Below are 16,118 nucleotides of genomic sequence, written 5' to 3' on the forward strand. Positions count from 1 at the left end.
AATGAGAAAGCAGGAGAAGGTCCATTTTTATACTCATACGCGTGTGATAGAGATGGCTTAATATTCAGTGGAGACATATCAACTGACAATAATAACACTCTTATTAGATTGTTGCCAGATTCAAAAGGGAAATTTTATTATATAAATCTGTTTTACTTCAGAACTAGCAGAAAGATGTACTGAATTAGATTACATCTGGGAATTGCTTTACCAGTGTTAACGCCTCACATAATTTCTTCAGAAAAAAAAATTTTTGGTCTGGGAATACTTGCAAGTCTCTGGAACATTTAACCTAGTACCTGTCTTTAAGTTTATTATAAGTTCAGATGTCCTCACAGATTGTGACATATCTTCATTATTATGAGCAAAACAGTGTCTCTGCATTTGGATCAACCTAAAATAGAAGCACATAAGCTCTCTAAACAGACACTCAGCAGTTCTTGAAGTCAGGGGCATTCAGGGACTCTCGGCTCAGTGCCTGTAGGATTTCAATAGATTTCCCTCTAGGATGGAGGAAGAGACTAAAGCCCACAGGCAGTAAGTCCATGGCTGAAGGACTCACCTTTATCTCGATTGACTACAGAGATTTCAAATGACCAAGTTAAGTCACCTATAGGGATCCAAAAGTCTACACCATGCCCACGTGTGGAGACAGTGGGTGTGGCCATGGGTCAGGGCAGTTGAGGGGAGGGCTGGTGCTAATAGGGCCAGGGGACCCTAAAGAGGATTGAGGGAGATCTAGAGAACAGACCACTTTCCATTTTGCCCATGTCTGGACTCCAGCTTGTTCATCAGGGTTGCAGAGTTGTACTTTCAGATGGTTTCTTGGTGAATGATTAGACAAGGTGTATTGATGTTTTTCTGAACCCATGTGCCTCTCCAATCATTAACATGGCCCTTTATCTTCTCTCTTGTCACCCAGTCTTCTCCTCTTTGAAGCCAGTTGTGAAAGAGATAAAGTCCTAAGAATTACATCCAAACCTTAGGTCTTTCCCAGAATGTGTGGAGTTGATCCATTTGAAAGACACCCCCTCTGACCGTCTCTCTATCTCTAGCCCATCCTCACCAGCCTCTCTCCCTCTCCCACCTCTGACCCGGTCACTTCCCCACTATAAGTCTTCACAGTTCCCTGCTGACTCCAGAACAAGGTCTGGGCTTTTGCTCTGGCTGCCCAGGATATACTGTCTGTGCTTCCAGATGTAGCTCTTGAGCCCTCCACAGCCAGTCAAATGGAAATCTTTGTGGCTTCCTCCACAGTTTCTGCTTTGAGGCTTTGTTCTTGCTGCCACCTGGGATGCCATGGCTTACCCATTTTTGCATATAAAAATTCTCCCTTATTTTCAAGTCCTAATCAAAAGTCAGCACCTGCACCCAGCCTCCTGGGCCTGACAGCTGCAGCTCTCCTAACCATGCGAAGGCTCGTGGAGAGTCAAGCACCCTCTGAGAGCTTTACATGGGGACCTCATTGTATCCTCACAACCTGTGAGGCAGGAGCTGGTCTCCCTGAAAAAGGTTAATGAACTTGCTTAAGGAGGCCAAGCTATGAGCCCTGGAAGCAGGATGGTAACCAAGTGTGCCTGAGGTCAGAGCTGGCTTTCCACCACTCTGGGATGTTCCAGATATTTATGTCAGTGGGGCGTCTCCCACTGTAAATGGCCTGAATGTCCTGGTGAGCTGGAGAATGTCCAATTTGTTTCCCTGGATGATTCCAGTATGGACTGGGCGCTGGATAAAAGTGTAAGGAAATGGCAGTGTGTGTGTGGGCGGGGCGGGGGGGACGTTCTTCCTCACCAAGGGACAGCAGCACTTGTGACTGGGGCTCCCCCGTGGCCTGCTGGATGGTAGGATTTGATCCTTCCTTCCTTCTCAGGTGCCCAGACTGCATCGTGTCCCTCACCACACCATCCTGCCCACTGCCCCCATTGCCCTGCTACCCCGGGAGCAGAAGGTGGGTGCCCTGGGAGACCCTATAGTCCTCCCTCCACTTCTCTTCCTCCACCAGTGCTGGTCTAACCTCCTTCCCACTTTGGTGCATCTTTCCTTTCCTGGGCCCTCCTGGCCTGGAAGAGTCCTCTTCCCCTATTGTGGCAGTGTGACTTCATCATATCCTAATGAAAATAAAGCCCAGCTTTGGTGCATGAGAGGGCTGAGTACAACCAGGTCCTCTGATCATGGCTTCCTAGATGCCTCCAGCACTCACAGTGGGTCTGTGTCTGGGCCCTGAATTATGGGCTGCCAGGTAATTGGTCCACCCCTTCATTAACACATATTTATCAAGGTCTTATTATCTTATTATCTGTGGGGTCCTGATGAGGCTACAATGAACAAAGAGTAATTGTCTCTGTCTGTATGGGTGCTTACGGTCAAGCATAATGTACTGTAATTGGTTTGCGGTGTCATCCTGTATCCTCACCTAGACTGTTAATTCCTCGCCTGCAGGAACTTTATTCTCCAGCCCTTCTGTGGCCTCTACACAGCCTAATACAGTGCAGAGCATAACATAGAAACAGGAGCAATGGATAATCAATAGTGAGTTATAAAACATTTACAATTTAAGAAGCATTTTTTTCACATACACGATCACATTTTAAAGTTGAATCATCAGTCCCATTAGTTAGGCAAGGCAAAACAAAGAACGTTGGTCCTGAGTAGTTTGATGATCTTACAGTTCCTAAAATCCATATGCAGTGAATATTGATCGGAATTTATTAAATGAGGATGGGGAAACTGCATTTTTTAGTTTTTCTGTGTAAGGCAAAGAATTTCTATATATGAACTCTTCTATAACACTAGAAATGTTCATCTTTATGGAACATGCATGTGTTTAAAAGGAACAATATGGAAGAACTAAGAATGCAAACAAACAAAAAAACCCCAAAATACTGTTCCACTCTTCCTTATCCCATGCACTACTGTTCAGAGACAATCAATTTTAACTTTGTTTTTGTTTTTAGATTTTATTTATTCATTTTTAGAGAAAGAGGAGAGAGAGAAAAGGGGGGAGGAGCAGGAAGCATCACCTCCCATATGTGCCTTGACCAGGCAAGCCCAGGGTTTCAAACCAGTGACCTCAGCGTTCCAGGTCGATGTTTAATCCACTGTGCCACCACAGGTCAGGCTTGTTTTTGTTTTTTTTGCATATGAGAAAAATGTAAATAACTGTGGACAGAAGGAAGATGGTAGTAGATTGTGTATGTGGTCACAAATTCCTTCTGTCCTGTTATGTTTACCCCTTTGCAATGTGACCTTGCAGCTTCTTCCACCAAGAGGCAGAATCGTAAGTGTAAAGTTCGATAACCTTTCACTCCCCCACTCCTGCCTTGAGTCTGAGTTGGCCCATAGAACTTCCTTTGACCAGTAGCATAGGCAGAAGGGACTTTTTGTAAATTCTGAGATTAAGCCTTGCAGCTTCTGCTTTAGACTTTTTGCAATGCTGTTCTGAGACTGTCACTTAAGAAGCTGGTCCAGCCTACAGAAGAGTAAGAGGCCGCAGGGAGAAGAAGTGAGGTCGCATGGAGGAGAAGTGAGGTCGCATGGAGGAGAAGTGAGGTCGCATGGAGGAGAAGTGAGGTAACCCCGACTACCGTGGACTGTCCAGCTCAGCCATCTCTCCAGGTGAATGCAGCCCACAGGTGAGCCCATGCAAATCAACAGAGGAACTGTCCAGCACATCCACACAATTATGAGAAAGAACGAGCAGGTTTTGTTCTAAGAAACTTAGTTTCTTGTCCAGTTTTGGCATTATCCATTAATTTCCTGCTATGACAGATGATGATTTAGTTCATTACTTCACCCCCTTCTGCCACACACCCTCATGCTGCGATTTTATTACTAATCATGGTTTTTCTTTTTATCACCTTTGCAGCCTCAAAATTCTTAAGCCTAAATGACTTGTTCCATGAATAATAACGTCTACTGACTCCTTCACTTTTTAAGATGAAAGCATTATTGCTCCCTTTCTTCTTCCTGCCTGAATCATTCTCTTTCACCTCCCAGGTGCTTCAGGCTCTACCTTTTCTTTCCTTTAGAAAAAATACTTTTAAGGGGAGTGGAAGTGGGTAGGAGGGGGATAACTGGTGATGGATGGAGACTTGAATTGGGGTGGTGAACACACAACACCCAGTACAGAAGATGTGCTATGGAATTGCACACCTGAAACCCGGGTAGTTTTGTTAACCAGTGTCACCCCAATACATTCAATTAAAAAAATAAACTTTTAATTGAAGTATAATTATACTCCCAAAAGTACAGAAATCATAAGTGTAAAGTTCGATAATCTTTCACCAAGTGAATGTACCTCTGTAACCGGCACCTATGTCTAGAAATAGAACTAACTTTATTACTACCCAGAAGCCCCCTTGTGCTCATTCTCACTTACTACTTTCTACTAAATGTACCCATTATCCTGACTTCTAACACTACAGATCAGTTCAACCTGCTTTTAAATTTTATATAAATGTAACTATTCAGCAGTAGGTCCTCTGTTGGATTCAGATTTGTTTGTTTAACATTATGTTTGTGAGATTTATCCGTGTTGATGATGTGCTAATATTTCATTTCTTCTTGTTTCTGCATAGTATTTTATTGTATGAAAATATCACACTTGGCCCTGGCTGTGTGGTTTAGCAGGTAAAGCATCGTTCTGGTGTACTGAGGTTGTGAGTTCGATCCCCAGTCAGGGCATATATGAGAAACAGTCAATGAGTGTACAGTAGATGAAACAACTAAGTGAAACAGCACGTTGATGCTTCTCTCTCTCAATCAATAGAAAAGTTAAAAAAAAAAAGTGACTCTTCCTTAGAAAAAAGAAAGAAAATGTTACCCTTTATTTATCTAGTTTAATGTTAATGGACAATTATGGTCTGTCCAATATTTGGACATTGGAATAGTATTGCAATAGGCATTATTACACATATTTTTAGATACACTTAAGTATACATTTCTACAGTGTATATATCTAAATGTGTGTATATATATATAATATATATATGTGATATATATAATATATATATGTGATATATATACAGCTGTCCTAGATAATGCCAAACAATTTTCCCAAGCAGTTGTACAAATTTGCACTCTTGCCAGAAGTGGAGGAGAGTTACTCTTGCCCCTCATCTTTGCCATCACTTTGTATCATCTGATTTTTTTTTATTACAACCATTCTGGTAGCTGGGTAATGATGTAATATTGTGTTTTTTACTTGTATTTCCCTAATGGCTTGAATTTTTTGAAGATATTATAATGGCATCATTTAAAATATCTCATATTGCTTTTTTTATTCTGACATATAAAAAGATAAGTGTTTTATTATATGTTGACTTTGGATCCAAGGACCTGGCTAAATTTACTTAATATTTTAAAAAATTACCTTTTGATGTTTTAAGATTTTTATGTATACATCTATATCATTTGTGAATGGAACAGTATGATTTTTTTTCTTCTCAATCCTTGTGATTTCTTTTCTTGCCTTATTGCATTGGCTAGAACCAGTGCAATGAGAAATGAAAGTGAAGAAAGAGGGCATCCTTGTTTTATTTTGCACCTCCAGGGAAATGCTTTCATGATTTCACCATGAAGTAACACGTTGGCTGTAGATTTTTATACTGATAATTTTCATCAGATTAAGGTAGTTTATCTCTATTCCTAATTTGCTAGGAGAAATTATTTATTTTATTTATTTATTTATTTTTATTTCATACAGCAGATGAAAGTTTTATTAGACTGTAGAGTGCCACTTCATGGAAACTGAGATGAACATATGTTTTAAAACAAGATGTACTGCCACAAAGATATACATATAATATAAAATATGTCACATGATACAGAGAAATAAGACTCATGTTCTTCAAATTTCAGGAATTTATAAAATCTTCTCTGATGGAAATGTGTTACAAGTCAAACTTCTCATCTTGAAAGTAATCCGCCTGATTAAGATAGTCTTGAAGTTGATCATATTTCTTCTTAATCCAGCCACTTTCTTTGGACTGATTAAAAATTCTTTCCACTGTTTCTTTAACTTGTTCATCCTCAACTTCTCCTGTCTTTGCCATGGAGCAACATTCTTGGTACAGCTTGAATTTAAAATGTTTCATACTATGATAAATTCTGGTACATCCAGCAAAAATTCTGCCGACAAAAAATACCTGTTCGTCATGTGACAGGAAGTCATCCGTCTCAATAGTCCTGGTGTTGTACAGCTTTCCTGACAGGTGCACTGAGAATTTGCAGGAGCGATGCAATCCACAAGCCTGGCAGGAGCAATTCTCAGCATTCCTTATGTCAATACTCACATTGGAATAATTTTCTACCCGCTCCTTATACTGCTCTTTCCAACGACTTCTAGAGGATAAGCTCTCCAGACGAGGCTGAATGAAGTGGTTATCCAAATAATGAAGAGATGTCAACATGTCTTGTGCATATGATTTTTGCCTGGTGCCATCATACAGAGTTCCCAGAAATGATTCATCTAAAGCATTGATCAGAAGAGCCTTCACAACTCTTTCAAAGTGAGTGTAGTGGTCACTAAAAGAATAAAGCAAATTCTGTTTTACTAATTTCAGTTGTGATGTAGTCAATTTTTCTCCTTGCTGGCTTTTATTCTCTTCATCACCCTCCTCATCTTGTACTACAAAATCATCAATAATATAATAATCTCCATCTTCATCAGATTCATAATCCTCTTCTTCTACCTCCTCTTCTTTCTCCTCCTCTCCTCCTCATTTTCATCATTGCTTGGGCAGGATTTCTTTTCAGAGTCCTCAAAATCTCTACTACTATTGCATCTCTGATGAGATCTTTGTTTTGAGAGTTCTTTCAGTTTCTGGAGTTTTTCTTGCCTTCTTGCAGCTAAAGTTTTCTCAGGTTGTCTTTGCTCTATCTCCGCTGAAGAATCTTCATCTTCAACCACTGTACGTGGACGTTTAACGCCTACTTTTCTAACTAGGATATCACTCTCATCACTCTCATCGCTGTCATACATCACAGAGGACTTCCTTGTTCTTTTCCCTCGCTTAATGTGTTCTTCTTCTAAATCCTCCTCTGTCATTTGTTCAGTGTGTTTGTTGAGGTCATCACCCTCTTGACTTGAATGCTTTTCATGATCTGTTAAGTCAACACTACTATGACTGGTTTTGTTCTTTTCTTCTTCATATATGGAACTGTTGTCAGTGTCAATGAGGTGCTCACAGTTGTTTCCTTCATTTTCAACTTTAACTAATTTGAGCTCTCTTTCATTTTCTGGCTTGTTATGAGCAAGCTCTTCATCACTGTCAACACTTTGATCACTATCAAGCTCTTCATCACTATCGAGGTCTTCATCACTATCAGTGTCTTCATCACTATCAAGTAACTGTGAGATACCATTTCTTTTAGTCCATCTCCAATCAACTCGCGATTTCTGCTCACGCTCTTGAGTTCTAGAATTTTTCCTTGTTTCATGTCTTCTAACATGTATCATTTTCACTTAAGCTTCTGGCTCTCAGGTGGGCACAGGTACCCGGCGCTGACGCCGCCAGTCAGCTACTCTGCCTTGGAGAGCGAGGAGCACCGCAGCTAGGGAAGAGGACCTTAAACAACCCTCCTCGATGACGTGCGCTGGATGACACAAACCCCTACACCCTAGAGGAGCTCCACACGCAGAAAACAAACATGGGTCGGGCGGGAAGGGCCAAAAACCCGCGAAACCACCACTCGAGTTGCTAGGAGAAATTATTATATGCTTTCTTATACCTATGAAGATGATCTTATGTTTTACCCCCTTTTTTTTGTTGTTATTCTGATGAATTACATGAACTGATTCACAAATATTAAACCAACCTTGAATTACTAGAATAATCTTTACTTATTTGTGATGTATGATCCTTTTATATATCACAAGATTTGATTTATTAATATATTGTTTAAAATTTATGTCTCTGTGATCATGAAGAAGATAGTTTGTTGGAATCATGAGAGCCTGAATTTGGTTAATTACAACCAAGACTAATACTTTAATCCCCTTTAAAGGTCCTAGCTTAGTGTGTGAATCTCAGATTTAGCTCACTAATTTGTCATGGGCCAAACCGTTCATCTCCAGGTTGCAAAGCTGTTAACAACATTTGCCTCTAAGGCAATCTTGCATTTTGCAATCATCACAATCTTTTCTGTTTTATTCATAATGGACAAGTTTACATATTTACAATAAAATCATCAACACTAAAAATGAACTTAAGTATACATTTCTTAATGTATACTTAAGTATACATTCTTACCCATAATTTGACTATATTTTATGCTTGAGGTAAAACTCAGATAAAAAAAAGCCACTCTGTTGAACACAGTAACACAGTGTGTCATGAAAAGCTACACAACACACACACACACACACACACACACACACACGTGCATGTGCGTTCATGTGCCCTTCAACTTTTATTTTATTTTTTTTTATTTTTTTTGTGGCAGAGATAGAAAGTCAGAGAGAGGGACAGATAGGGACAGACAGACAGAAAGGGAGAGAGATGAGAAACATTAATTCTTTGTTGTGGCTCCTTAGTTGTTCATTGATTGATTTCTCATATGTGCCTTGACCAGGAGCTACACCAGACCAAGGGACCCCTTGCTCGAGCCAGCTCTAGCTGGTGAGCCTTGCTCAAATCAGATGAGCCCGTGCTCAAGCTGGCAACCTTGGGGTCTCGAACCTGGGTCCTCCACATCCCAGTCCGATGCTCTATCCACTGCGCCACTGCCTGGTCAGGCCAACTTCTATTTTTCTTTAAGTTATTCATATAACCTATGAGCATGTATTGCGCTGTTCTCAAAGCTTGTATATTCTTCTTAATATAAATATTTAAAACAGCATTCCAAACACAAATAAACACTCTGGTTCTATGAATCCAAGTAGTAAACAAAACAAGGTATTAATGTATTGAGGAGAAGCTTAGAATTATTAATTTAAAACAAAGGAGTGAACATGTAATATCCAAGAAACAAAGGAGTTCACATTTCATTCCATCAGAGACAACACTGTGAAAAAATCCAAAGGAAAGAGAGATGGGTACATCCCAGTTCTCATCTGTGTTCACTGGGATTGGGAGCCTTTGTCAGGGATCAGAGCTGACAACGCCAGGTCTCAGACCCTCAGGATAGCATCCGGTGTCAGGCCCCATCTGAGGTTACCTCTGCAGCTTTCTTATGAAAAGAGGAACCTAGGAAACAACAAAGGCAGAGCTTATATTTGAAGTCACAGCAAAAGAAAGAAAAATGGACAATGAATCTTTCCAACAAAGAAAAACAGAAACCACCTCTGGGTCACAATGTTTTAGCCTGAGCGTGTTGCCCTTCCTTCTAACTCTTTTCTATGACCCAGAAACTCCAACACTTCACCACAGAAAGCAAATGTGTGCTGTTTGTGATTGCTATCATCTGTATGAGAAAACTAAAATGTTGGTAGCACTTATATACATAAACATGTATTTAATTTTATTATTATATATTTCAGTAAATTTTTTTCTTTTTTTCCAAGTGAGAGTTGGGAAGATAGTCAGACTCCTGCCTGGACCCCGATCAGAATCCACCCAGCAACAACCAGAATCCACCCAGCAACCCCTAGGGCTGTTGTTCGGCCCATCTGGGGTCATACTTGCAACTGAACTATTTTTATTGCCTGAGGCAGAGGCTCCATAGAACCATCCCTAGTGCCCAGGGCCAATGTGCCTAAACCAATCTAGTCATGGCTGTGGGAGGGAAAGAGAAAGAGAGAGAAGGGGGAGGAAAGGGGTAGAGAAGCAGATGGTCACTTCTCCTGTGTGCCCTGACCGGTAATAGGACCCACACACCAGGCTGACATTTTACTACTAAGCCAACCTGCCAGGGCCATATTTCAGAAAAACTTATGAGACCTTACAGATTTGGAGTGTTTCCCCGGTCCTCGCTTTCCTGTATGTCCTATTCTTTTTATTATGCAAAATTCCATGGCCTGAAGGATGAAGTGGTAACTATTCCCTCCTTCTGATCAGGCACACTTACCTTTTTTTTTTTTGTATTTTTCCAAAGTTGGAAACAGGGAGGCAGTCAGACAGACTCCCGCATGCGCCCGACCAGGATCCACCCGGCATGCTCACCAGAGGGCAATGCTCTGCCCATCTGGGGTGTTGCTATACCGCAATCAGAGCCATTCTAGCACCTGAGGCAGAGGCCATGGAGCCATCCTCAGCGCCCGGGCCAACTTTGCTCCAATGGAGCTTTGGCTGTGGGAGGAGAAGAGAGAGACAAAGAAGAAAGAGAGGGGGAGAGATAGAGAAGCAGATGGGTGCTTCTCCTGTGTGCCCTGGCCGGGAATCGAACCCGGGACTCCTGCACGCCAGGCCGACGTTCTACCGCTGAGCCAACCAGCCAGGGCCACCTTTTTTTTTTTTTTTGTCTGGCTCTTCTGCTCTTTTTTTCTATCCCTCACTGTCTCCTCTATATTTATTTTTTGGGTGTTTGGCTTTTATTGATTTCTTTTTATTGTGATCTCAGCACTATATATATATTTTTTTTAATAAATTTTTATTAATGGTAATGGGATGACATTAATAAATCAGGGTACATATATTCAAAGAAAACATGTCTAGGTTATTTTGTCATCAAATTATGTTGCAAACCCCTCGCCCAAAGTCAGATTGTCCTCCGTCACCCTCTATCTAGTTCTCTGTGCCCCTCCCCCTCCCCCTAACTCTCTCCCTCCCTCCCTCCCATGTCCTCCCTCCCCCCCCCACCCTTGGTAACCACCACACTCTTGTCCATGTCTCTTAGTCTCATTTTTATGTTCCACCAATGTATGGAATCATGTAGTTCTTGTTTTTTTCTGATTTGCTTATTTCACTCCTTATAATGTTATCAAGATCCCACCATTTTGCTGTAAATGATCTGATGTCATCATTTCTTATGGCTGAGTAGTATTCCATAGTGTATATGTGCCACATCTTCTTTATCCAGTCTTCTATTGAAGGGCTTTTTGGTTGTTTCCATGTCTTGGCCACTGTGAACAGTGCTGCAATGAACATGGGGCTACATGTGTCTTCACGTATCAATGTTTCTGAGGTTTTGGGGTATATACCCAGTAGAGGGATTGCTGGGTCATAAGGTAGTTCTATTTGCAGTTTTTTGAGGAACCACCATACTTTCCTCCATAATGGTTGTACTACTTTACAGTCCCACCAACAGTGAATGAGGGTTCCTTTTTCTCCACAGCCTCTCCAACATTTGCTATTACCCGTCTTGTTGATAATAGCTAATCTAACAGGAGTGAGGTGGTATCTCATTGTAGTTTTGATTTGCATTTCTCTAATAACTAATGAAGCTGAGCATCTTTTCATATATCTGTTGGCCATTTGTATCTCTTCCTGGGAGAAGTGTCTGTTCATGTCCTCTTCCCATTTTTTTATTGGATTGTTTGTTTGTTTGTTGTTGAGTTTTATGAGTTCTTTGTAAATTTTGGATATTAGGCCCTTATCTGAGCTGTCGTTTGAAAATATCAGTTCCCATATAGTTGGCTGTCTGTTTATTTTGATATCAGTTTCTCTTGCTGAGCAAAAACTTTTAATTCTGATGTAGTCCCATTCATTTATCTTTGCCTTCACTTCTCTTGCCATTGGAGTCAAGTTCATAAAATGTTCTTTAAAACCCAGGTCCATGATTTTAGTACCTATGTCTTCTTCTATGTACTTTATTGTTTCAGGTCTTATATTTAGGTCTTTGATCCATTTTGAATTAATTTTAGTACACGGGGACAGGCTGTAGTCGAGTTTCATTCTTTTGCATGTGGCTTTCCAGTTTTCCCAACACCATTTGTTGAAGAGGCTTTCTTTTCTCCATTGTGTGTTGTTGGCCCCTTTATCAAAGATTATTTGACCATATATATGTGGTTTTATTTCTGGGCTTTCTATTCTGTTCCATTGGTCTGAGTGTCTATTTTTTTGCCAATACCATGCTGTTTTGATTATCGTGGCCCTATAATATAGTTTAAAGTCAGGTATTGTAATGCCCCCAGCTTCATTCTTTTTCCTTAGGATTGTTTTGGCTATTCGGGGTTTTTTATAGTTCCATATAAATCTGATGATTTTTTGTTCCATTTCTTTAAAAAATCTCATAGGGATTTTGATGGGAATTGTATTAAATTTGTATATTGCTTTGGGTAATATGGCCATTTTGATTATATTTATTCTTCCTATCCAGGAACAAGGAATATTTTTCCATCTCATTGTATCTTTTTCGATTTCCCTTAACAATGCTTTGTAATTTTCATTATATAGGTCCTTTACGTTCTTTGTTATGTTTATTCCTAGGTATTTTATTTTTTTTGTTGCAATCGTGAAGGGGATTATTTTTTTGAGTTCGTTTTCTAATATTTCATTGTTGGCATATAGAAAGGCTATGGACTTTTGTATGCTAATTTTGTATCCTGCGACCTTACTGTATTGGTTTATTGTTTCTAATAATCTTTTTGTGGAGTCCTTCGGGTTTTCGATGTATAGGATCATATCATCAGCAAAAAGTGATAGCTTTACTTCTTCTTTTCCGATATGGATGCCTTTTATTTCTTTGTCTTGTCTGATTGCTCTGGCCAGAACTTCTAGCACCACGTTGAATAAGAGTGGAGAGAGTAGACAACCCTGTCTTGTTCCTGATTTAAGGTAGAAAGTCCTCAGTTTTATGCCGTTTAATAGGATGTTGGCTGATGGTTTATCATATATGGCCTTTATCATGTTGAGATATTTTCCTTCTATACCCATTTTGTTGAGAGTCTTAAACATAAAATTGTGTTGTATTTTATCAAAAGCCTTTTCTGCATCTATTGATAAGATCATGTGGTTTTTGTTCTTTGTTTTGTTGATATGGTGTATTACATTAACCGTTTTGCGTATGTTGAACCATCCTTGAGATTCTGGGATGAATCCCACTTGATCATGATGTATTATTTTTTTAATATGTTGTTGTATTCGGTTTGCCAGTATTTTGTTTAGTATTTTAGCATCTGTATTCATTAGAGATATTGGTCTGTAGTTTTCTTTCTTTGTGCCATCCTTGCCAGGTTTTGGTATGAGGGTTATGTTGGCCTCATAAAATGTGTTTGGAAGTATTGCTTCTTCTTCAATTTTTTGGAAGACTTTGAGTAGAATAGGAACCAAGTCTTCTTTGAATGTTTGATAGAATTCACTAGTATAACCGTCTGGGCCTGGACTTTTATTTTTGGGGAGGTTTTTAATAGTTTTTTCTATTTCCTCCCTACTGATTGGTCTGTTTAGGCTTTCTGCTTCTTCATGACTCAGTCTAGGAAGGTTGTATTGTTCTAGGAATTTATCCATTTCTTCTAGATTGTTGTATTTGGTGGCATATAATTTTTCATAGTATTCTACAATAATTCTTTGTATTTCTATGATGTCTGTGGTGATCTCTCCTCTTTCATTTTGGATTTTATTTATTTGAGTCCTGTGTCTTTTTTCCTTGGTGAGTCTTGCTAAGGGTTTGTCAATTTTGTTGATCTTTTCAAAGAACCAGCTCCTTGTTTTATTGATTTTTTCTATAGTTTTTCTGTTCTCTATTTCATTTATTTCTGCTCTGATTTTTATTATCTCCTTTCTTCGGCTGGTTTTGGGTTGTCTTTGTTCTTCTTTTTCTAGTTCCTTAAGGTGTGAAGTTAAGTGGTTTACTTCGGCTCTCTCTTGTTTGTTCATATAGGCCTGAAGTGATATGAACTTTCCTCTTATTACTGCTTTTGCTGCATCCCAGAGATTCTGATATGTCGTATTTTCATTTTCATTTGTCTGTATATATCTTTTGATTTCTGCACTTATTTCTTCTTTGACCCATTCATTTTTTAGAAGTATGTTGTTTAGTTTCCACATTTTTGTGGGTTTTCCCCCCTCTTTTTTGCAGTTGAATTCTAGTTTCAAGGCTTTATGATCAGAAAATATGCTTGGTACAATTTCAATTTTTCTAAATTTGCTGATATTGTCTTTGTGGCCCAACATATGGTCAATTCTTGAGAATGTTCCATGTACACTAGAGAAAAATGTATACTCTGTCACTTTGGGATGAAGTGTCTTGTAGATGTCTATCATATCCAGGTGTTCTAGTATTTCGTTTAAGGCCACTATATCTTTATTGATTCTCTGTTTGGATGACCGATCTAGAGCCGTCAGCGGTGTATTGAGGTCTCCAAGTATGATTGTATTTTTGTTAGTTTTTGTTTTAAGGTCAATAAGTAGCTGTCTTATATATTTTGGTGCTCCTTGGTTTGGTGCATATATATTAAGGATTGTTATGTCTTCTTGATTCAACTTCCCCTTAATCATTATGAAATGACCATTTTTGTCTCTGAGTACTTTTTCTGTCTTGTAGTCAGCATTATTAGATATGAGTATTGCTACACCTGCTTTTTTTTGGGTGTTGTTTGCTTGGAGTATTGTTTTCCAGCCTTTCACTTTGAATTTGTTTTTATCCTTGTTGCTTAGATGTGTTTCTTGTAGGCAGCATATAGTTGGATTTTCTTTTTTAATCCATTCTGCTACTCTGTGTCTTTTTATTGGTAAGTTTAATCCATTTACATTTAGTGTAATTATTGATACTTGTGGGTTCCCTACTGCCATTTTATAAATTGCTTTCTGTTAGTTTTGTATCTAGTTTGATTCTTCTCTTTTGTTTTTCTATCATTTGTTTTTGTTTGTTTGTGTTCCATACTTCTTTCCTCTGTTGCTACCTTTTTTAAGTCAAGTGTTTTTGTGGTGGTTTTTTTAAGGGTGGTTACCATTAAGTAATGAAAAGGGTACCTACCATATTCATTGTAGTACCCTATCTTATAAGTATTTCTGCACTTCATCATCCTTTGCTACTGTTAATCTCCATCCTCTCCCCCCTTTTTTTCCTTTGTTGTCACAGTTTAAGTTTGGTTTTATTGTGTTCTTGGTGGAGCTGTTACTTGTGGTGTTGTTTTCTTTTGTTCTTTAAATCTGGTTGGAAAACCCCCCTTAGTATTTCCTGGAGTGGGGGCTTTCTGTTGATAAATTCTCTCATCTTTTCTGTATTTGTGAATGTTTTTATATCTCCTTCATACTTGAAGGATAGCTTTGATGGGTATAGTATTCTTGGCTGAAAGTTCCTCTCTTTCAGGGCTTTAAATATTGGGGTCCACTCTCTTCTAGCTTGTAGAGTTTCTGCTGAGAAATCTGATGATAATCTAATAGGCCTTCCTTTATATGTTGTACTCTTCTTTTCCCTGGCTGCCTTGAGAATTTTTTCTTTGTCATTGGTTTGTGTCATCTTTATTATGATGTGCCTTGGAGTGGGTTTGTTGGGGTTAAGAAAACTTGGTGTTCTGTTTGCTTCTTGAATTTGAGGCTTTAGTTCCTTCCACAGGCTTGGGAAGTTCTCGTCTATTATTTGTTTGAGTATATTCTCCATTCCATTTTCTTTCTCTTCTCCCTCTGATATACCTATTATTCTTATGTTATTCTTTCTGATGGAGTCAGACAATTCCTGTAGGGCTTTCTCATTTTTTATTATTTTTGAGTCTCTTTCTTCTTCTCTCTGTTGTGCCTCAAGTTGTTTGTCTTCTATTTCACTAATCCTATCTTCAATCTGGGCTGTTCTGTTAGCTAAGCTTGTTACCTCGTTTTTCAGCTCGTGAACTGAGTTTTTCATTTCTGTTTGATTTGTTTTTATAGTTTCAATTTCATTGGTAATATATTCTTTGTGTTCATTGAGTTGTTTTCTGATCTCCCTATATTGCCTTTCTGTGTTTTCTTGTATATCTCTGAGTATTTTTAACATTTCTATTTTAAATTCTCTGTCATTTAGCTCCAAGGCTTCCAATATGTTAAGTCTTTTCTCCATAGATTTTTCCACATCTATTTGTGTTACCTCTCTTTCTTTTGTATCCATAATATTCGATTTCCTCTTTCTTATCGGCATCTGAGGGTAGTCTTATTGATAGCACTAATTAGAATTAATAAAGAGTAGAAAGAAAAAAAAAAAAAGGGTAAAACACCCCACAAAAAAAAACAGTAATAATTTATTATTTCCCCCTTTTTTTCTCTCTTCTCTTTCCCTCCTCTCCCCTCCTCAGGGAAATATCGTGCCTATAATGGAGGGCCTGA

At 39.0% G+C, this 16,118-nt stretch overlaps 1 pseudogene; it reads right to left on the reverse strand.

The window, feature by feature from the left end:
- Positions 1–5,733: 5,733 nt before the first annotated feature.
- LOC136334527 (coiled-coil domain-containing protein 82 pseudogene) lies at positions 5,734–7,493 on the reverse strand (annotated as a pseudogene).
- Positions 7,494–16,118: the final 8,625 nt, after the last annotated feature.

The sequence above is a fragment of the Saccopteryx bilineata genome, chromosome 4 (genome assembly GCF_036850765.1).
Source record: "Saccopteryx bilineata isolate mSacBil1 chromosome 4, mSacBil1_pri_phased_curated, whole genome shotgun sequence".
Classification (NCBI taxonomy): Eukaryota; Metazoa; Chordata; class Mammalia; order Chiroptera; family Emballonuridae; genus Saccopteryx; species Saccopteryx bilineata.